Below are 23,321 nucleotides of genomic sequence, written 5' to 3' on the forward strand. Positions count from 1 at the left end.
TATCTAACACAAAGCCACTACAGGGGAAAAAAATATCATATTCCCTACTTTGCACAACATTCTCCATGCCCTAGATTTGCCTAAGATTCTTCTGAGCAGCGGAGCATGTTAACAAGCCGCTGGCCACAGATGCTATGCGGCTTGAGGGCATTAAGATATAAACTAATGGCCCAATTCTATGGACTTTTTACAATGATGGAACTCAGAAGGAACCCAAGAGGTTCGACACCCCTATTTGCATAGGGATGGCAGTTTTGTGGGGCATTCATGAGGATCTCCCTCAGTTGGAATTGTTTGTATTGCAGAAAACCACATTATTTCATCAGCATTTGGAATGCTTCAGTTCTGAATTCTGGATAAGAGTAATGGCCTCAAGGTCTGCAAAACTACTATGCACCATTTGTGGTATCGCAGATGTTATAGACTCTTGTTCGTGTGGAATTTATATTCTAAAAATTGTTTGCTTCATTTTTTTTTTTGCCTGTTGCAATGAAAAACCTCATGTTTTTGCAATGAAAAACCTCTATTCCTCATGTTGTGTATATTGATGAATACACAGTTTTTTCTTCAGTGTAGGAGATGGGGCAGAGAATAGGGCCAAATGATTATTGTTAAACTTATTATGTTATAACCCACCTTCTGGTTCCAACGTGGGAGGTCCCAGGCCTCTTCCAATTAAATAAAACAACTAACAATATAATAGTGAAACTCAAGAAGAAGCTAAACAATCGATGCAGAAATATGAGCAGAAATGGAAAAAAACTAGAGGAAACTCAAAACACAGTAGTAATACACAAATGTTCATTTACAGCCCAATCCAGGGCTGGGTTAACCTGAGAAATCTCACAATCTGGTGGGGCAAAAGTCACCCTGCCCTTGTGTCCTTTTGAGCCATCGGAGCTAATGGCTGGAGGCTCTGTGTCTGTGTGTGACAGTAACTCCCGAACACCCTGCTAGAGTAGGTAAGGTGGTAGTGGGGCAAGTTTTGGGGAGGATTGGGATAGGCACCTGGCCAAACAGGGGGTGGTTCAGGAGTGGGAGGGGGGAGCATATCAGTGGCAGCAGCGCATGCCAAGATCTTATCCTCCTTTTCCCAGCCTGACATGCCCCCTGGGGTTCCTTGGATTTACTCCACCTAAAGAGCTGGTGTAGGTCCAGAGACCCATTGGAGGCCAAGAAGCTGACAAGGGCAAGCTAAAAAATGGTTTTAAAAGACAGAAGAAACCACTTGGAACCAGGGCCTATCTTAGGACAATGTGGCCTACGTAATGGCATTGGGTCCTGCTCTCTGGGGCTGTGGGCAGATCTCCTGCTGATGTAGCAGCATCTGGCAGCCTGGGAGGGCAGCGTGGCAAGCGGAGTGCGGACCTGCTCACCCTCCCTTGGGACTGTTTGGCCTGAAATGAGCCTCCTGGAAGTAGTTGGCTGTGACATTATGTCACTATGCCAACTATTTCTGGGTGTTATGCTTTGCACACAGCACCACAAGCATCTGGCTCACCGCAGCTGCAGTTACCATAGCTGCCTGGTGAGTGGGGACGGTGAAGGAGCACCCCACATTGGACCCCACCGGTCCTGGGGCCAGCCCTTCCTGGAACACTATTAGTGCTTCAAGCTTGGGCATGGATGAAACCATTGCTTCTAGCAGAGGCATGGCCAAAACATTGTCCTTTTTAGAACAAATGATAAACCCCATCACTGCTGGCACTAAAAAGAGTAGGGACAACAGTGTGTGTGTGGGGGGGGGGGAGATGAAGCATGTGGGGAAGAGATTTGAAGTAAGGGATTAAAGGGACAAATTCACAAGTCAGTCCTTTCTGTAGACTTCTCAGGTAACCAGGATGGCTTTGATGATACATGTAGTAAACTCTAGCTCCCTATCTGTTAAGATGTGTGGGTCTCTGCCAGGTTGAGGAGCAGTACTGCTGTCATATTTCAATCCAGGGCTTCCTAGACATGTGTGATTGGCAACTATAGGAGGCAGGACACCAAATTTGATGGACCTGATGGTGGATCTTATCCTGCTGGATTTTTACGTGCAGAGCAAAGCCTAACAATTGTTAGATATTATTGCTGCTGCTCAAGTTCAAAATCATCATTGTCTGCCTGTCTGTCTGTTTTGCTGATGGTAAATTATTATTTATGTTCTACCTGAAGATTAAAACACATGGGCCCAATCCTAGCCAACTTTCCAGCACTGATGCAGCCATGCCAAATGGGGCATACTTTGCACCTGTGGTGGGAAGACAGTCCTGGAGGTGTCTTCAAGGTAATGGAAGATTTGTTTCCGTTCCTTGAGGCTGCATTGCAATTGCATTGGATAAGATTGGGTCTTATTTTATTTATGACACATATGGCCACTTTCTTCCATCAGGGACAACATACATGGAGTTCCCATGCAGTCATCAGAATTAGACCTTCTTAGCATCAGGAAGATGGCTGTAGCATTGTGCTGCTATTGAGGCAACAACTGTGTATTTATGTGCAATACTTTGTTGAATATTTATCCAGAGCCTTAACCCTGATGGTCAAAATAATGGTTCACGAGAATGCTTTGTTTTTTCCTCCTTATCTGCAGTAAGTGACTGCTGCTCCTGCCATATTTTGCACTGAAAACAATGTTTTCTGCAGTATGGAGCAATGAAAAATCTTGAAGAGCCAAAGGCAAACACTAACAAATTATCAGACTTCAGCACAGAGCAGCAAGTTATATTTTCATGTTGCATATCCTCTCATACACACAATCAACTCTGCAAAATGCAATTTTTTTTTGCACAATCTTCATGTATGTTCAGAAGATTCAGCTGAGTACTTTCTGTTCTAAGTAGTCCATGCAGCAAACCACCAGAAGAGAAAGATACATACAAGGACAACATATCACTTGGGTTTTTGGCTTGGGTCAGGAAGATGTGGCTTGGCTGATGGGGCATGGCTGGGGAGTAATATGAAGAGCATCTACCCTGCAGAATTTATCACCGCAGTATTGACTCTCTGAAAGTATAGCTTAAGCCAGATTGAACTTCTTTAAAATTCCTTGCCAACTTTTTAAAAGGTTGGTAACTCACTCTCAAACACCTTGAAAACTTTCCAGCATTATAAATATCATGAACATTTTTTCCAAGTTATCATCAGTATAGCATGGCACAATCAGTGATGCAAATTATAGCTCAGTCCAATGCAACTACCCAGATGGTTATGCGGTGGTGCCAATGTGGCACTCATTGCATTCCACATGTGAGTTTGGCATCTGGATGCCTCGTTGGGGTACAGGAACGTTTGTCCCATTGCCCCAGGAGATCTACTTGGACCAGCACTAGTTCTATCACGGGTAAAAATCTATATGGGGGTATCGAGGCCAGGAAGGGGTTAGGGTACTTGCACTTATTATTATTATTATTATTATTATTATTATTATTATTATTATTATTATTAATAATAATAATAATTAATACAGGTATTTATATACCGCATTTCTTGGTCTTTATTCAAGACTTTATTCAAGGCGGTTTACATAGGCAGGCTATTTAAATCCCTGTAGGGATTTTTACAATTGAAAGAAGGTTCTATCTTCCAAGAACCACAACATTCAGATGTTTCTTTCTGATCTGGTTCACATTCTGGCCTCCATCCTCCCACGCTCAGAGCAGATGGAATAGCTCGGCTCAGCTTATCAGCTGCTTCAAGGTCGCACGATGCCGGTGGCCTTGAACTGGCAACCTTGTGGATGTTATCTTCAGGCAAATGGAGGCTCTACCCTCTAGACCAGACCTCCTGCCCACTTGCCATAAAATTTTCAGCTAAACTTCATATAATATCATCTTCAGTTTTCATATTCCATGCAGGAAGACTACCACTCAACTACCTTTAAGCTCACCGTTGATAACGATCAATGGGTTGTTTTGATGTCCGCAGACAAGTAAATTAATTCCTCTTGATTCCTCTTAGTCTCTTGTGTTCGGCTCTTCAGCAAGAATGTTTAAGTCAGAAACATTCATGCAGAAAGTGCTTCGACAATAAAACCAAGGTAATGAAATGGGCGGGTGGGCACGAGGGGGGGGGCTATTCATACAGGTGTTCTCTGTATCAACAGTTTCTGTATTTGGGGGGATTGGGACAGAACCCCTGCAGATACAGGGGACCACCTGTACTTGTTAACTAAATGAAATCCCACATTAATAACACTAGTTTTTCAACAGTGAATAAAGTGTATGTTTCATACGAATTAAAGGAAAACAGCACTGAAGGCAAAATTCCTGTTTCTCCTGTCGTTATTCCATGAAGAGTTCATGTAGAAGTAACAAACTATTTTCAGTTTTCTTGGGGATGGAGCCACATCATGGCAAAACAGATATACAGATTACAGAACTTATGCAGGGGCTGGAGAAGATTAGCTTTGAGTTCCAGTCCAATTCTATGGAAACGTTAAATTAATTTTTGCATTAATTTAATCCATGGCCTTTATCAAAGAAACCTTTAACCATGCTGCCAAGCGCATGACGGCAGCTTCTGTGATGTGGATGCCGCAGACTGGCCTGAGATCAATGTTTCGTTTCATTGATTAAAGCTGTGTAGCCATCAGATGTAAACTATTATTGCTAGGAACTGAAGGGAGTCAAATTTGTACTACTGAGCCAAATCAAAGGCATGATGCTCCATTGCCATGCCCCTGAATTATAACTATCCCTGATTACTTGGTTGGTTCTTTACTTCAGACACAAGGTTTTATGAGTTCACAATAATAAATGCATTGGTTATCAAGTGAGATAAAAGAGAATACTGGCAAATTTCATCCTTTGAGTTAAGGTTATCTTTGGTTTAAGCCGCAATATCATCCTTATTGAGCAATGTTCACTGTACAGTGAACACTCAAATTAATGGACCTTGATTTTGCGGATCACGGAAACCAACATTTTCTTCTCCACTTCAAACATATAGTCATATATGTTGTGCGCATGTGTATCTCCACTGACTTCAATGAATAGGGCCTCTGAGAGGAATTTTATCAGGGGGTATAAAGTTTCTTTTGACACCCTTCTTAAAGGCAGAGGGGAGGGGCAAAACAAGATGGGGGAGGGTGAGAACTGGTGCAGGCAGAACAGGGATGAGGAAAGGCAAAACAAGGCAGTGAGAGCCGGAACAGTCTTCAGAGCCCAGGTCTACCAGGCTTCCCAATGTGAAGCCCAGATCTACCTTCCTAGTAGACCAGGCCTCCCAGTCAGCCTAGCCTCCATCTTTCGCTCTCCATGCAGACAGCTGAGATTTTTTATCTCCCCTTCTTTTGGCACCAGGGTTTCCTTTTTGATCCTGGGCCTAGCTGCAATGTTCCCCCTGCACCCCCCCCTCTTATAGGTCCTGTACTGACAAAAAAGCCATTAGCCATTCATTTCCACAAAAGGCACCCCAGCAATGCTGAGTCACAGCCAGTGTGGAGTCGGAAGCTAGATATAGTAATATGGAAAACCAAATACACTTCAAGGCTCTCTAAGATCTTTCACATATAGAAAATCATTGCAGAAGATAACATCATGGTATTTAGGCTCACATTAGAATGGAAAGTGTCCTGTTTACACCAAAACAAACTTCGGCAGCAGCTATAGTCTGACAGCAGTGTTCCTGAGCTCCTATACTCCCCTTCATGGTAAGCAGATCCACAAGCCAAAGAGCTACTGTAGCAAGCAAGTTTCAGATTTGACACTGTGTTAAGGAGTGCTATAAGAACATAAGAACAGCCCCACTGGATCAGGCCATAGGCCTATCTAGTCCAGCTTCCTGTATCTCACAGCGGCCCACCAAATGCCCAGGGAGCACACCAGATAACAAGAGACCTCATCCTGGTGCCCTCCCCTGCATCTGGCATTCTGACATAACCCATTTCTAAAATCAGGAGGTTGCGCATACACATCATGGCTTATACCCCATAATGGATTTTTCCTCCAGAAACTCGTCCAATCCCCTTTTAAAGGCGTCTAGGCTAGACGCCAGCACCACATCCTGTGGCAAGGAGTTCCACAGACCGACCACACACTGAATAAAGAAATATTTTCTTTTGTCTATCCTAACCCACCCAACACTCAATTTTAGTGGATGTCCCCTGGTTCTGGTATTATGTGAGAGTGTAAAGAGCATCTCCCTATCCACTCTGTCCATTCCCTGCATAATTTTGTATGTCTCAATCATGTCCCCCCTCAAGCGTCTCTTTTCTAGGCTGAAGAGGCCCAAATGCTGTAGCCTTTCCTCATAAGGAAGGTGCCCCAGCCCCGTAATCATCTTAGTCGCTCTCTTTTGCACCTTTTCCATTTCCACTATGTCTTTTTTGAGATGCGGCGACCAGAACTGGACACAATACTCCAGGTGTGGCCTTACCATAGATTTGTACAACGGCATTATAATACTAGCCGTTTTGTTCTCAATACCCTTCCTAATGATCCCAAGCATAGAATTGGCCTTCTTCACTGCCGCCGCACATTGGGTCGACACTTTCATCGACCTGTCCACCACCACCCCAAGATCTCTCTCCTGATCTGTCACAGACAGCTCAGAACCCATCAGCCTATACCTAAAGTTTTGATTTTTTGCCCCAATGTGCATGACTTTACACTTACTGACATTGAAGCGCATCTGCCATTTTGCTGCCCATTCTGCCAGTCTGGAGAGATCCTTCTGGAGCTCCTCACAATCACTTCTGGTCTTTACCACTTGGAAAAGTTTGGTGTCGTCTGCAAACTTAGCCACTTCACTGCTCAACCCTGTCTCCAGGTCATTTATGAAGAGGTTGAAAAACACCGGTCCCAGGACAGATCCTTGGGGCACACCACTTTTCACCTCTCTCCATTGTGAAAATTGCCCATTGACACCCACTCTCTGCTTCCTGGCCTCCAACCAGTTCTCAATCCACGAGAGGACCTGTCCTCTAATTCCCTGACTGTGGAGTTTTTTCAGTAGCCTTAGGTGAGGGACCATGTCAAACGCCTTCTGAAAGTCCAGATATATAATGTCCACGGGTTCTCCCACATCCACATGCCTGTTGACCTTTTCAAAGAATTCTATAAGGTTTGTGAGGCAAGACTTACAGAAGCCATGCTGACTCTCCCTCAGCAAGGCCTGTTCCTCTATGTGTTTTGAGATCCTATCTTTGATGAGGCATTCCACCATCTTACCCGGTATGGATGTTAGGCTGACCAGCCTATAGTTTCCCGGGTCCCCCCTCTTTCCCTTTTTAAAAATAGGCGTGACATTTGCTATCCTCCAATCTTCTGGCACCGTGGCCGTTTTGAGGGACAAGTTGCATACCTTAGTCAAGAGATCTGCAACTTCATTCTTCAATTCCTTAATAACCCTTGGGTGGATGCCATCAGGGCCTGGTGACTTATTGATCTTTAATTTATCAATGAGGTCTGAAACATCTTCTCTTTTAACCTCTATCTGACTTAACTCCTCGGTCATGAGGGGCCGTTCGGGCAGCGATATCTGCCCGAGGTCTTCTGCCGTGAAGACAGATGCATATAACTCATTTAATTTCTCTGCCATCTCTAAGTCTCCTTTTATCTCCCCTTTCCCTCCCTCACCATCCAGAGGGCCAACCGCTTCTCTGGCAGGTTTCCTGCTTCTAACATATTTGAAGAAGCTTTTATTATTCCCCTTAATGTTGCTGGCCATGCGTTCCTCATAGTCTCGCTTGGCCTCCAGTATCACCTTCTTACATTTCTTTTGCCACAGTTTATGTTCCTTTTTATTCTCCTCATTAGGGCAAGACTTCCATTTACGGAAGGAAGCTTCCTTGCCCTTCACAGCCTCTCTAACTTGGCTGGTTAGCCATGCGGGCACCCTCCTGGATTTAGTGGAACCCTTCTTTCTTTGCGGTATACACCTCTGCTGGGCCTCTATTACTGTTGTTTTAAGCAGCCTCCATGCACTCTGGAGAGATTGGACTCTTTTTACCCTCCCTTTCAACCTCCTTCTAACCAGCCTCCTCATCTGAGGGAAGTCCGCCCATCAGAAGTCAAGGGTTTTTGTTAGAGATTTGCCTGGTATTCTTCCCCCAACGTGCACGTCAAAACGGATCGCAGCATGATCACTGTTCCCCAATGGCTCAGTAATGTTTACATCTCTAACCAGGTCCTGTGTACCGCACAATATTAAATCCAGAGTCACCTGTCCTCTGGTGGGCTCCGTGACTAGCTGATCTAAGCCACAGTCATTTAGCACGTCAAGAAATCCGGTTTCCTTATCGTGACCAGAACACAAATTGACCCAGTCAATATGAGGATAATTGAAGTCCCCCATGATTACAACCCTGTCCCTCCTTGTCACCTCCCTGATCTGTTTCCTCATTTCAAGGTCTCCATCAGATTTCTGGTCTGGAGGACGATAGCACGCCCCCAGTATTACATCGCTGCACAAGCCTGGTAATTTAACCCACAGAGATTCTACGGTGGAGTCGGACCCACCTTCAATCTCTACTTTGCTGGATTCTATCCCTTCCTTAACATAAACGGCCACCCCACCTCCAACACGCCCCTGCCTGTCCCTCCTGTAGAGTTTATAGCCCGGGATTGCGGTATCCCACTGATTTCTCCGCATTCCACCAGGTTTCCGTTATGCCCACTATGTCAATATTTTCCCTTGTCACCAGACATTCCAGTTCTCCCACCTTTGCACGTAGACTTCGGGCATTCACATAAAAGCATTTATACATGGAATGCCCCAGGATGCGCTGCTTATTCGCTCCTTTGTCCCCGCATCCTCTCATTGTGCCAAACCGTCTATCACATCCCATCACCCTACCTTTCCCAATTTCTTCTCCTACTCTGCCTTTGTCTTGTTGTTCTCTAACCTCCCCATCCTCATCCCATAGGGATGAGGAGTCCCGAACCGGATGCCCCTCGGCTCCTGTCGGCCTTCCCCCAGGGATCAGTTTAAAAGCTGCTCTGCCACCTTTTTAATGTTATGCGCCAGCAGTCTGGTTCCATTCTGGTTCAAATGGAGCCCATCCCTCTTGTACAGGCCCTGCTTGTCCCAAAAAGTTCCCAAGTGCCTAACGAATCTAAACCCCTCCTCCCTACACCACCGTCTCATCCACACATTGAGACCCCTGATCTCCGCCTGCCTAGCTGGTCCTGCGCGTGGAACAGGTAGCACTTCAGAGAACGCTACCTTTGAGGTCCTGGCTTTCAGCTTCCTGCCTAAAAGCCTAAATTTGGCCTCCAGGACCTCCCAGCTACACTTGCCCACGTCGTTGGTGCCGACATGCACCACAGCCGCTACTTCTCCCCCAGCACTGTCTACTAGCCTGTCTAGACGAGAAGTGATGTCCGCAACCTTCGCACCAGGCAGGCAAGTCACCATGCGGTCCTCACATCCGTTGCAAACCCCCCTCTCTATGTTTCTAATAATCGAATCCCCCACTACAAGAAGCCCCCAACCCCCCTCCCATCGAGGAGTATCCCGAGTGCGCTCGGATACGGGCCCATCCCCTGGAGAAGGGGTTCCCCCTAGGGGATTGTTTCCCTCCTCTCCAGGATGACGTCCTCCAGTCCCGAGACTTCTCACCCGGGCAGCCGAGGAGCTGCACGCCTGAGGTTGGAACGAAGCCTGATCGTCCCCGGAAGTCTCCCCACAGTCCTCCTCTGCCTGCCTGCGCTTCTCCAGGTCGGCCACTAAGGCTTCAAGGGAGCGGACGCATTCCCTGAGACCCTGGAGCTCCTTGCACCGAGGACACACCCATGACTTATGCCCAGAGGCATATAATTATACATGTGGCACTCGATGCAGAACACTGGATAGCCCCCACCCTGCTGCTGTCTGTCTGTCTGCATAGCTTTTTTGTTGTTGTTGTTGTTGTTGTTTTATTTAGGGGTCCTTTTAAAAACCGTACACTGGATAGCAGCCCTCTTCTCAAGGGAAGAGGAAGGGCAGTGTAAGGGGCCCTGGCCTCCTCGCCCAGATGCTAAACTCTCGTGCCTTACCTGGCACTTAGTTCCCGAGGCACTTGGTTCCCAGAGGCCACACGCGTCTGTTATGTATGCATCCCTTGGCCTGGTGCATATGGCTTGCGGTAGCCACTGCCACACAGCCCACGGTAGCGCCCCCATCATGCCTTGTGGGAGGCCATGTCCAAGCCAGTGCAGCAGCAGCAGAGGCCAAGCTGTGAGGGCTGCAGGGATCCCAGGCAGGCAGGCAGCGAGGCTGGATGGGATTGGAAAATGTAAGATCCCAGAGATATCTTGGCCCCCTCCTTTGGCTGTCAGGCCCCTTTTTTCACCCTAGACCTAGGTAAAATTTATCCCCTGTATCTCTCTCTCATGGGCCCTATCAATGCATTTGGATTTAATTTTTTTGTTAATGAACATTCAAGTTTCAGAATTTCTCCAAGCACCAACACACACCACACAAATAAAGCACACACTCAAATGGACTCCCATTCCCCCACCCCACAAGCAGCTTACTTACAAGTTCAGGAATAAATAACTCAAAACCAGCACATCACAGGAAACAACTGAAACATGTTCTGAGGACTGTGGAGGGCTCCCCAATTCTCAGAAAGTCTAAGGCTTTCTGAGGTCCCAAAAACGTCACTTTCAGTTTTTCAGGAAAACCAGGAAGTGATGTTTTTAGGCCTTTAAAAGGCATTCTGAGGCTTGACCTCCCCGACCCTCAGAAACCCCCCCCAAGACACAACTGGAGGATAGGTCCAGTAACATTTGGTCAAGTGGTCCAGAGGCTTGCAGGGGGCCAAAGGCTTGTCACGGGCCAGATAGAGGCTCGCCGTGGACCACATCTGGCCTCTGGGCTGGAGTTTGGGGACCCCTGCTCTACACAATGGGAGATTCTACTAGCCCATAAAAATTCTTTTCATGAGAACCCAAAATAAGAGCCTGTTGACATGATTAATTGAAGTGATAAGTTGTTACTTGGTGGTGAGTTCCTTATAGGGGCCCAATCCTGAACACGGCCAGCATCGGTGCTGAGCCTTAATGCAGATGCAGGATGCTGGAAAGCATATACATGGGCACCCAGAAAATAAGGAGCACTGCCTCTGGGCCTGCGCCCAGTGGACAAGCCACCACCGGGGGTAAGTGCAACTGCCAGGCAGTGGTGCTGCCTCTGAGGGGTGGTGGGAGGGTGGGTTGAGGGTAGAGGGAGGGTGGGGACTGGGAGGAATGGGGCCAGAGGAGGTGGGATTAGCAGAACTCTGTTCTGCCAGATCCTGAACTCCGGCATAATAGCTGGCCTAAACTTGAGAAGCCCCATTATGGGGCTTCCCCTGTGGAGACCTCCAGCTGCTTCCCAGCGCCTGCTGGATACAGCAGTAGCCGCTTTGTCACCGCTTCTCCAGCAGACACTGGGAAGCTCAAAATTGGGCTGTTGATCAAGAAATTCCATTACTGTAGCCATTATTGGTAGTTCCACTGTTAGATTGGTTGCCACTCCAGTTGTCAATGTTAGACACATGGAGCTTCTACCATGGGGCTTAGGGGATTGAGGGACACCCATATACACTGTTCCCCCTTTATAAGTACTCTCACTATACAGATTTTCAATGCCATTAGCAGGAAGTATAGGCTCCATTTGTTCATAACAGTTTACTGATGCTGACAAAGAAATCACATCTTATTTAACTGATGTTAAATAAGACTGATTTATAACTGATGAATAAAAATACTGCAATGCAAGGCTCAACGTGGTGAACCTAATGGGTCTGTCCATTTTTTTTCTAAAGTGTAAAAAAAAATCAGTACAAAATGGAAACATTTCCAGATACTTTTCAGAGTTGCTTCTTTCTGAGATGTTGGCACCAGTAGCCAACTGTTATTTATGTTATTCATGTCTGCAATCATTTCATTAGTGAAATTTGGTTTCCCCCCCGACTCATTTTGTAATCCTGATGTCTATTACTTAGTGAAAAAGAAAAGCATAAATCAAGATGACATTTGGGAGGGGAGTAGCTTAGGCAGGCCTCCTAGACACATCTGAACCTTTTTCTCTATTAAATGCTTTATCTACACAGCAGCAGGCCAGCCATTTAGGAAAATTAAATAGGAAGATAGCAGAGAGATTCAAGCAGATGATGACGTGCTATCGTGCATTGTTTCTAGTTACATAGGTAATGAACGTGCCCTTTTCAGTTTATCTCTGTCTCAGCTTATCCTTCATCTACTTAAATTTAAATGGATCAGTCATTATTACAATGATTTTGAACCAAAGTGTTCCAGTTTCATATAACTTATTTGTATGTTTCTTGTAAAGCAAACAGTTTTGGCCAGGCAGGTGTTGTAGATTCTTGCCAGTATAATTTCCTCTAGGATTTAATTTCCCATCACCGCTTCATCAGGAACACTTACATTTAATTGGTCTTTAATGATTTTGCTAAATGGGTTTTTTCCCCTCCCCCAGCACAAGCCATTTTACGACTCTGTTTGATATTACAATTGACAGAATTCTCCCTCTAGTTTCTTTGTTAACTTTTATTCCGTTACCAATTCCTGTTGGTGCCCTTTTAAACTAAACTATACTCCTACACTCTCAAAGAGAAATACCAACTCCCCTGTGAGGTGGAGAAGGAGGAAGAGAAGGTGAAGAAGCCAGAGAAGCCTTTCCATTTGCATTCTACTAACATGTTAAAAACTGTCCAATGTTTTATTTTTATTTATTCATTTACTGATGAATTTTAACATATTAACAGTTTCCTTAAGACAGCGGGAAAAGCAGGATATAAATCTTTTAAATAAATGCATGTAAATCTTTTAAATAAACAAATAAGACTCTCAGTTCTTTTCCATGAAAAGTCCTGGGTGAAAAATTGTACAGTACTTTATTCTCTAAGAAAAAGGATTTCAATGCATTTTTGATGGCTCATGCAGAAAGAGATAATGTTAGTCATTTTCAATACAAGAGCAATGGCCCTCTCTTCATCCTGAAAGTTGTAAAAATATTTGCAGAAGTTGTCTTTTGCAGCCGAGCTAATTCAACTGTAGCGTCACCTTTAATTGGACAGCCCATCTCTGTGTTGTTCTTTGCGCCAAGATGAAATGGATATCTCAAACATCAAAACAATCCAGACTTACAAACTGCTTACCTGATGCTAACAATATGTCTTCCCACCTGTAGGTCACTGGTTCAGAAGTGTCAATAGGTCAATCCTGCCAGCTTTTAAAACCTAAATCTGAGAATCCACTATGCTTATAGTTTTGGAGATCAGCCTCTTCAAATAGCACAAGTTCCTTACTGCAGGTGTACACGTCTATTGAAACTAATTGCTAGAGGAATTGTGGCTTTTTTTTTTTCTCCATGAAGTCATGGTCTTTTGAAGTTGACTTGAGTACTTGTCTGCTATCTTCCTGCTACTTTAGATCCTGGATTACATCATGACAGTGATGCTCACACAATTTATCTGCTCTTACTGGAGCTGAACTGAGGGTGGAGTTAGGACAGAGATACAGTATTGCTCTTAATAATAGCATGGAAACAAAGAGAATTTTTGAACTTTCAATCCAAAGAAGAAAAGGCACTTTTCAGCCCCATTTCCATCCAAATATTCACCCCTCCCTAGAGAATATATTAAAAAAGCTTTAGTCAGTGGGCAGTGTTCTAGGGGTTAGGCACTCATGTATCAGATTAAGTACCAGTGTAAATAGCACACATTTTGGTTTCCCTTCCTAATCTCCCAGTTAGCTCAGAGGTCAGATCACATTTTTTCCCCCCCATTTGAAATGATTGTATGTCAAGGGTAGATGTTCTTTCAAGTTATGAAGATGGTGGATGAAAAACTAGCTGGCTACTGGGAGACAGATGAAAACAGGTTGGAAGGAAGCCAGAACAAAGTGCTAGAACCCAGAGCACCTTTCTTAATTGGCCTTCTTCTAATTGAATGTCACTTATAATAAATTTAATATCAATGTTTTTCTTGGTAATGATGGAACAAAACAGTGGAAGATCTACATATCTGACATGAAAGAACCAGTCCTCATGCTGTAGTTTCTCAAAATTATATATGGCACTTTTAAAATATCACAACTTCGGTTTGCCAACCTTTGCATTCTTTTCTCAAACTGAGTTGATAATATAACTCTTAGAAGTATGTGATTGGGATTGAGTGCTTATACCTGCTAGTTGATGTGATAAACAATAATAGGCTCTCCATATGTCTTGTTTGCCTCCCCAGACATGACAGTTTGCCTGCCCAGACATGACACATTGAAGGGCATCAATATGCCTTTGTCTCCTGGATTCCTGGTTAAACTTACATTTAACCACATAAGCACATACATTACCATCCACATGCATCATTTAAGATGAATGAATAAGACTGTATCACATGCCACTCAAAACAGCAGATAGATAAAATGATACTTAAAAAAACACCAGAATTTACCTCTTGAACTACATACCCCTGCTAATTGGGTAAGAGGCACTTTTTCAAGTGGGTGCTCCTTTTTTTAGCAGGGGGAGAGTAACTGGCCCACCTCACCCCAGCAGTGTCTGTTCTAGTGGCTGTCTGCTGGTATTCATTTGCATCTTTTTAGATTGTGAGCCCTTTGGGACAGGGAGCCATTTAGTTATTTGATTTTTCTCTGTAAACCGCTTTGTGAACTTTTAGTTGAAAAGCGGTATAAAAATACTGTTGATTGACTGTTGATTGATTTTAATTCAGATGGATATAAAAGTTATTGCATAACTGTGACAGGTCATTTTAAAGATATGGGTCTGTTCCAATCACACCTAAAGGGGGGGGTGTTAAGACAAAAAGGACGTATAAGTGAGGTGCATTGAAATCCCTCCCGACCCTCTCATGCCGCCTACCTTCCCAAGTGCTTTTCTTTCAACTGAACATTGTTACTGAAAGAGAAGAAAAGTGGTAGAAAAAATCCAGCACTTTCACAACTTGAGTTGAGTTGTCAGGACTTAAATGCCCGTCTCTGCTTAAAGATAGTGAGTATTCTTAAATTTCCAAGTCCTAGCCATCACTGCCATATTAAGACATCCTGCTGATTTAGGTAGGGGTGAATTAGATTCAATGCTAAGAACAGAGATATTCAAAATAACTTTAAAATGTATATTATCTCATCTGAAATGTAAATCATAAAAGCAGTGCCAGCACTGACTTATTTTTAATAGCTTAACTGTTGACCCTTCAGCCTCTTCCATTGCCCTGGCCATTCTGAATGATAATCCGACCTGCCTGTTCTCATCACATGGGGGGAAAACATGATCACACATATCTTTTCCCATCTAGTGCACCGTGATGCAATGGCCAGAGCGTAACCTGAACTGATTCCATTTTGTATTTCTGTGAAGGACAGGACTGAACACAGCGGATGGAGGCACTGAGCATCTGGAGAAGTGCCCTGCAAGACTTCACAGCTTATTCCACCTGCTTTTGTAAAGGTGGGAAGGTCTGTGCTTGATTCCCCCTTGCCAAATTGCATTCATAATGAGCTGCCCTGAAATTAAAGACTGGTCATCAAATATAAGCCTTGTACATTATAGCATCATAAATATCGCCAAATCAATCTTTCTAATGTTAAAAGAAAAAAGCTGTTAAGGTTATGGGCAGGAAAGCACTGCAGGTATATGAGTACAGTATGGATCATGGGTGTGTATGTGTGAAATCTCACTGAAAAGAGCAAGAAATACACTTACAGCACTGGCGTACCTAGAGGGGGGCAAACAGGTCAAATGCCCCGAGTGCCAACCCTCCAGGGATGCCGCCTCAAGCCTCCCCCCGCCATCTGGCTGCCTGCCTGCTTTTTTCTTTAAAGGGAGAGAAGCCAACAGCTAGAAGGCCTCTAGCCTGGGCTCCCCTGTCATCTCGCTTCCTCGGAGAGGCCTCCAGAAGCAAGAGGGCGGTCTAGAGTGTCAGCGCGACTCCTGTCGTACTGACATTCTAGGCTTCCCAGCCCCGATGGAGGTCTCCTTTAGAGCGGTCTGGGGCTTCTGGAAGCAGCGCCCCAGACAGGTGGGCTTCCAGCAGCCCTGTATTGGAATCGCGGAAGATCTGGTGAGGAGGTAGATGTGGTATCAGCAGTGGCCCCTTTAAGGGTAAGGCGTGGGCATCCAGCAGAGTGTGCTGCACAGCTGCAGCCACTTGAAGGCAATAGGGCCCTCAGAGAATTAAGGAGCATCTGAGGCAGGAAGGGTTTGTGGGTAGCAGAAGGAGGAAAGACAGACTGGATTAATGGACTAAGGAATTGATGGCTAATGGACTGCTGGAACTGCTGATGGACTGATGTGTGAATGGACTTTGGAATACAATGGAGTATTGTGTCCAGTTCTGGTCGCCGCATCTCAAAAAAGACATAGTGGAAATGGAAAAGGTGCAAAAGAGAGCGACTAAGATGATTACGGGGCTGGGGCACCTTCCTTATGAGGAAAGGCTACGGCATTTGGGCCTCTTCAGCCTAGAAAAGAGATGCCTGGGGGACATGATTGAGACATACAAAATTATGCAGGGGATGGACAGAGTGGATAGGGAGATGCTCTTTACACTCTCACATAACACCAGAACCAGGGGACATCCACTAAAATTGAGTGTTGGGAGAGTTAGAACAGACAAAGAGAAAATATTTCTTTACTCAGCGTGTGGTTGGTCTGTGGAACTCCTTGCCACAGGATGTGGTGATGGTGTCTAGCCTGGACACCTTTAAAACGGGATTGGACAAGTTTCTGGAGGAAAAATCCATTACGGGGTACAAGCCATGATGTGTATGCGCAACCTCCTGATTTTAGAAATGGGTTATGTCAGAATATGTAAGGGAGGGCACCAGGATGAGGTCTCTTGTTATCTGGTGTGCTCCCTGGGGCATTTGGTGGGGCGCTGTGAGATACAGGAAGCTGGACTAGATGGGCCTATGGCCTGATCCAGTGGGGCTGTTCTTATGTTCTTATGTTAAGCCATGATGTGTATGTGCAACCTCCTGATTTTAGAAATGGGCTATGTCAGAATGCCAATGCAAGGGAGGGCACCAGGATGCAGGTCTCTTGTTATCTGGTGTGCTCCCTGGGGCATTTGGTGGGCTGCTGTGAGATACAGGAAGCTGGACTAGATGGGCCTATGGCCTGATCCAGTGGGGCTGTTCTTATGTAGCCACACGGAAGTCATTGTGGTGACAATGACACCACCGCAATTACTTCTGGGTCATGGGTTGGGGGGGTGGAAAATGGAGGGGCAAGGGGTGTGAGAGGTGGAAAACTGGTGGTTGCCCTGGGCACCAGGACCCCCAAGTATGCCACTGACTTACAGCACAATCCTATGCATGTCCACACAGAAGTAAAGTCCACAAAGAAGTAAAGTGTTCAGTGGGGCTTACTCCCAGGAAAGTGTGCCAAGGATTGTAGCCCAAGTTGCCTTGAGAAGGCAATGGAAGTTATGTCCAACATTTTTCTGTGTCAAAGCAGACTTTCTCAAAGGAGAGCTCGCAATGATACAGCTTAGCGCAGCCTTGTTTTAGGAAGTAAGAGCCATTAATGGCTATATCTGATGAACCATAGTGAGTGCTAATAATGTCTTAATTATCACATAGCTTATCTCTCTGTTTCTGATTAATCAAAGATGTTCTGAAGTCAACTATTATAGCTGGGTTAGCACAAAGGGACCACACGACTACTGGGAGAAAGCACAGCCTTCGTTATGGAGAGTTCATCCAAATGATGCAGAGTTTGCCTCTTTTATCTCTGGAACATTAAAGAGTCCTTCCTGGCCACACCAGTGCAGTTTTTTCCCTGCCATTTATTATCTCTAGAGTCAGTCCCTTCTTCCTCTCAGAACACTGGTAATTGAAAACCTGACCTGACACAGTAAATCTCAAGAAGAGATGAAGGAAATACAGTACTAGGGCAGTTAAGGAAGCATTTATCATTTTCAAATCTGTCATCTGAACACTGTCAAAGGCAACCCAAAGGCTGGATCTCAGTCCTCTCCTTTCTGCATTTTTCCTTTACTGTTAATGTAATCCATTTTCTTTGAAGCTCCTTTCACAACGCACTCTACATGGTTCCTTTTGCAATGGACAACACATTGGTGAAGACATCATTATTCTTCCCATTCCCTCTAGCCATTGGTTGTTTCAGAGCAACCTTTTAAAGGATTGGTATTCTTGTCAGGATATCGTACTGGAGACCTGTCTGGTTTTTGTAATATTAATAAATTTATTACAATGTTTATATACCTCCTTTCTCAATAGATTCCAGGTGGTTTACACAGGCAGGCTGAACATAAATCCATTATAAGGCTTGGATAGGATTGGGGGAAAGGGACATTTGTCCCCTTCCCCCAAGTAAGGTTGTAGGTCCCGCAAAGGGGCTACTCAAGTCTGCGCCAGCTTTTTGCCTGCGCACACAGAACAGACTGGAGAAACATATCGGGCTTCGCAGTTCAACATGGTGGATAGGATCTGGCAGAGCAGGGCACCAGCCCCCCTCCAGGTTGGTTCCTCCATCCTACCCTCCCTCCACTTGTAACGCCTCCCCACACCCTGAAAAACCACACTGCCGCCCAGCAGTGCGACTTACCCTGGGCGCTCCCTCGGCATTTCTTCTTGGTGCTGAGGCCCAGCACTGACTGGTGCTGGCCTAATGCCAGTGGTCCCTCCTCCCCAGGTGCCATGGATATGCCTTACGGCACATTTGCCGCGCCTAGCACTGGCACTCGAGCTCAGTGCCGGTACTAAGGGAGGTTAGGATTGGTCCCTAAGTGGGTCAGATTTGACTTGCTTGAGCTCCAGCACCTCTCCTTTCGGTACAATCTTATCAAACTCTTAAAGACCTTTGAACTGTATGGAAAGACCATATTGACTTATCAAAACACATATGTTTTAGTTTCCAAATTATTTCAGGTGGTTTTTCTTATCTTTCAATCTAACAGAGATGTAAACAAATCTAAACATTTGCCCCAGAAATGACTAATCTCATTTCAATCTGAGCTAATGCAAAACTGTTTAGCTAGGCCCAACTTGCCTCCCCAGTCGTCCCCCCCCCCCGTATGAATAGACTTTGGAATGTGTGGATCTGGCTCACTTCAAGTGGCTTTTCTCTCCCTTGACTCCAGCTGCAAGCTACTAAACACATACTTTTTAAGGTCATTATGGCCTAATGTCTGTGGCATTACATTATTTCACTGACATATCTTTGAACATACCGTAATTCCAAAAACTGCAGGTCACCCTTTAGCTAAGCGAAAAACAGGATTTTTATATTAACTCCATGCTCTGCCTCTGTCTGCTTCCAAAAAAGAGTGTTGTGGTGTTTCCTTTCCCCATTGTTTCAAATCCCTTCTTTGTAATAACTCTAGAACTTGCCCTATTTGGGAAAACCAGCTTGAGGGTCAAGGAATGTACCACCTCTCAGCACATCTCTTATCCCTTGGTTTTGACATTATTCCAAGACATACAGAACAGGTCAAATATACATTATTAAAGAGATTCCTGAACATGGGAAGACTGGCAAAGACAGTCTTTTCTATGAACACTGCCTAAGAGGGGTTGATATTTAGTTTTAATAAAGGACACGAAAACATCGCACACGCACACGCGCACACACGCACACACACACACACACAGAGAAGAAGCTTTCAAATACATATTTTAGCTCAAGCTTGTTGCATGAAACAATTCTGTGTAGTGGAGATGAAACATCACTGTCACTGGAATCCTAACAGCTAATCAGGAGTAGATTTCGAAATGAAAGACCTATTCCAATATGTTTTTCGGGTATATGGCTCCCAGAGGAATCATTCTAAAAGCACAAGCATACAGGAAAATATTATCTTAAAATCACTCAATTTGACCAGTACATTCCATAAGAACATGGAAATAACCTGTTGGATCAAGTCAAAGGCCCATCTAGTCCAGTATCCTGTTTCCTACAATATTCAACCAGCCAATTCTGGGAAGCCCACAGGCAAGAAGAAAGGAAGGTTTACTTTGCTATCGCTCCCCTGCAACTGGTATTCAGAGATCTACTGCCACTGAACCTGGTGATAGCACATAGCCATCATGATAGACTGGTTTGCTGTGCCATTGTCCAATCCCCCTTTAAAGCCATCCAAACTAGTGGTCGCCACCACATCTTGCAGCAATGTATTCCACAGATGCATTATGCGCTGTGTGATAAAGTACCTCCTTTAATATGTCCTAAATTTTCCACCAGTCAATGAGCAGTCTGATCCAATGCTGCCTTACTGCCAGTGCTGCAGCACCAGTGCTGGGTGTTGCAAATGTGCCGTAAGGCACGTGACATTTGTGCCACCAAAAGAGTAAGCAGTGCAGGTGGGGAGGCCTGCAATGCCCCACTGGCGGCACAGTGGGAGTCCTGGACACTGATGGAGATAGGGTAAGCACCAGATGTGGGAAGGGTGGTGGAAGGGTGTGGGGAAGGTGTTTTGGGAGGAGAGGGTGGAGAGAGGGCAGACCAGGGAGAGGGATCAGTCCAGGAGGGTATGGGACCGGCGGAGGCTTCCTCCGCGAATCCTATCTCCTGTCGGGCTTAGAAGCCCAAATTGGGCTTCTTGAGTCTGTGCCACAAAATAACTGGCATAGATTTGAGAAGCCTCATTGAGCAGGCTGGGGCTTTACTCGGGGTAAGGGGACACTGCAGCCTTTCCTCATAAGGAAGGTGCTTCAGCCCCCTGATCATTCTGGTTGCTCCATTCTGCACCTTTTCTAGTTCAACAGTATCCTCTGAGTGGTGGAATACTCAGAATTCCAAATGTGGTTGCACCACAGATATGGACGAGGCGTTATATTATAGCCATCTTATTCTCAATCCTTTTCCTGTAAGTTTGATACAGTGTCAATATTTTTTTTCATGCACTAGAAAATGCTCTAAAAATGAAAAATAAAAAGAGTCAAACGTGATCATGAGCCTGCACGAGAAACTATGTTTTATGCTTCAGAGTGCAACTACAGAATGCAGACCGTTCATGTCCTCTTAAGCTGTGTCTGTATTTTCTCTGGCTTTTCTATAAATGAAAACAGAATTTTGACTTTATTGCAAAGTAATTGTATAACAATAGCCAGGCGCCATTTTATAAAATACGATTACCTCTGTAATTATTTAGTAAATCTAAACTGTGTCAGAGACCACATGCTGTTCATGGCATTGCTGCAAACAAGCTGATTTCTGGACACTTCATGTCATACTACGGTATGCAAGTTCCTCTTTTTCTTTTCTAAGAAATGAAAATTGAATTTAGACTTTATGCCCACAGTAACTGTATAATAATACACAGACTCCCAATAGGGTAAAGTAAGGTCATCTTTCCAATTACTTCATAAAGTACATATGGGTACAATCCTGGGTTGCCCTTGGATGGGCATAAGTCCCTTGTGTGGGCCTGGGAGTATCACAAACATTGTGTCATGTGTAAGGCATGTTTGTGCCTCCTTGAGAGTCAGGGTGACCAATGAGGAGGCTCACCAGCCTCACCATGCCAGAGCAAGCCCGTGCCAGAGCAGGACAAGTGAGTTTGTGCCATCAACAGACTGCTGGTGATCCGCTGGTGCAGGGGTCTGAGAACCACGGGGGGGTGGAACTGGGGCATTCCGGGACAGTGGAGAGTGGGCAGCAGGTGGGCTGGGCCCGGGAGAGGGGTTGAGCCAGGATCCGGTACTTAGACCAGATCCTAACCCCCCTCCCTGGAGGCCCCACCTAGTGCTGGGCTGCTTGGATCTGTGCCACCTCTTAAGGCGGTGGAGATCTGAATAGCCCCATTTGGGTCACTGGCTCATGACCCAGATTAAGGGGAATTGATTCCCCTTGCCTCGGGTTGCACCACAGTCAGCCCCAACCCTGTGATGGATATGGGGCAGGCCAGGAGGCCTGCCTGTTCCAGCGCAGGTTAGACATTATATACTGTTGGACTTTATATACTGATAGACATCTATCGGTAATTTCCACATTGTGTATTCAGTCTCAGTGAGAATTGAGATTTGTCAGTAACAATGGAGACTGCATGTTAACAATGACATAGGTAGAGTATTAAAGCTACAAAATATTAATCTTTTGGTGTCCTTAAATGTGCAGAAGGAGCGTATTTTTAATCGATGTCCAGGGGGAACAGTGGTCTGCCATAGGTTTCATATGACAAGTCTGTCTGACAATATTTCCCTGAATTACACATACTAATTGCATACTACTTGTTTCTAAACTGCTCTTTTACAACTATTGCCAGACTGTTTTAGAAATGCCTGTATAGCAAAGTACTCCAAATCTAGAGGTTGTAATCAAGACATACCCATTTTTAATTCGTCACGGTTGTACTGCAGAATGCTATAGCTGGGCATCTAAAGGATTTTTACATCCCTCTGGAGAGGCGATCGGTGGGATTTGTTGAATTTTAAATCCAGGGAAAGAAATAACTGTGTAGCTTTGTTATGCTTGCAACTTGATCCTAGATATATTTACTTGGATGTCCGAACCACCATGCTAAGTAACTGTGCGTAGGCCAGAAGCCTAAAGTGAAGATTGAGAGTTTATTTAATCCTTATAACATACACTTTTTTAGTCAAAGAATCAAGGCTCAATTGGCAGTAACACATGGGAGGGCTCTCTCCATACTGACACATGCCTTATTGAAGTCCCTGCTGGGGGATATCTGTATGGCCCCCACTTGGTCATCATTTGTAGGAATGTAAAAACATTCTTAATTTGTCAGGTAGTTGGCCTAGCTGTGCCCCAATGTTGTCTTTTTGCTTTGTGTACAGTTGGTTTCGATTGCTCTGGTGGAAAATGCTTCCACTGTGTGTGTGTGTGTGTGTGTGTGTGTGTGTGTGTATTTTAATTGTGAGCTACCTTGAGTCTCTTCTTTTAGAGAAGAAAGGCAGGATAGAAACTATGGATACAAATAAATAAATATTGATCTGTGTAGGGGATTGTATGAGCAATTGGTTTGGGATAACTTTAAAAGCTTCCATCACTCTGAACAGGTCTGTTTCAGCCAGGCTTCATTACACAACTTCAGCCAAGGAAATCTGGGCAGTGTCCACATGGCTTGCCAACAGTTTGCTCACTCCTAGCACTCAGCGTAGACTTACGCTCCTCCCTAGAGGACCCATTACCAACCAAACACCCAGGTGTTGCTGAGTTTTAACAGGAGAATGGCCTCGGAATGAGTGGAATCCTGTTGCCTACCCACAGCTGCCGGTGCCTTTTGTCTCTTCCCCCCCCCCCATCCTTTTTTCTCTCAGATACAGCCATGTCCCATTTCTGAACAAATGACAGACAGCTCCCAAAACCTGACCACCTGGCTCTTATCAATAGGCAAAACCAGAAAGGCCTACCAAGACCCCAGGCAGATGGAAAGCAAAATTCAGCAGCAAGGATCAAGA

This window comes from Tiliqua scincoides, chromosome 3, assembly GCF_035046505.1.
Source record: "Tiliqua scincoides isolate rTilSci1 chromosome 3, rTilSci1.hap2, whole genome shotgun sequence".
Lineage (NCBI taxonomy): Eukaryota > Metazoa > Chordata > Lepidosauria > Squamata > Scincidae > Tiliqua > Tiliqua scincoides.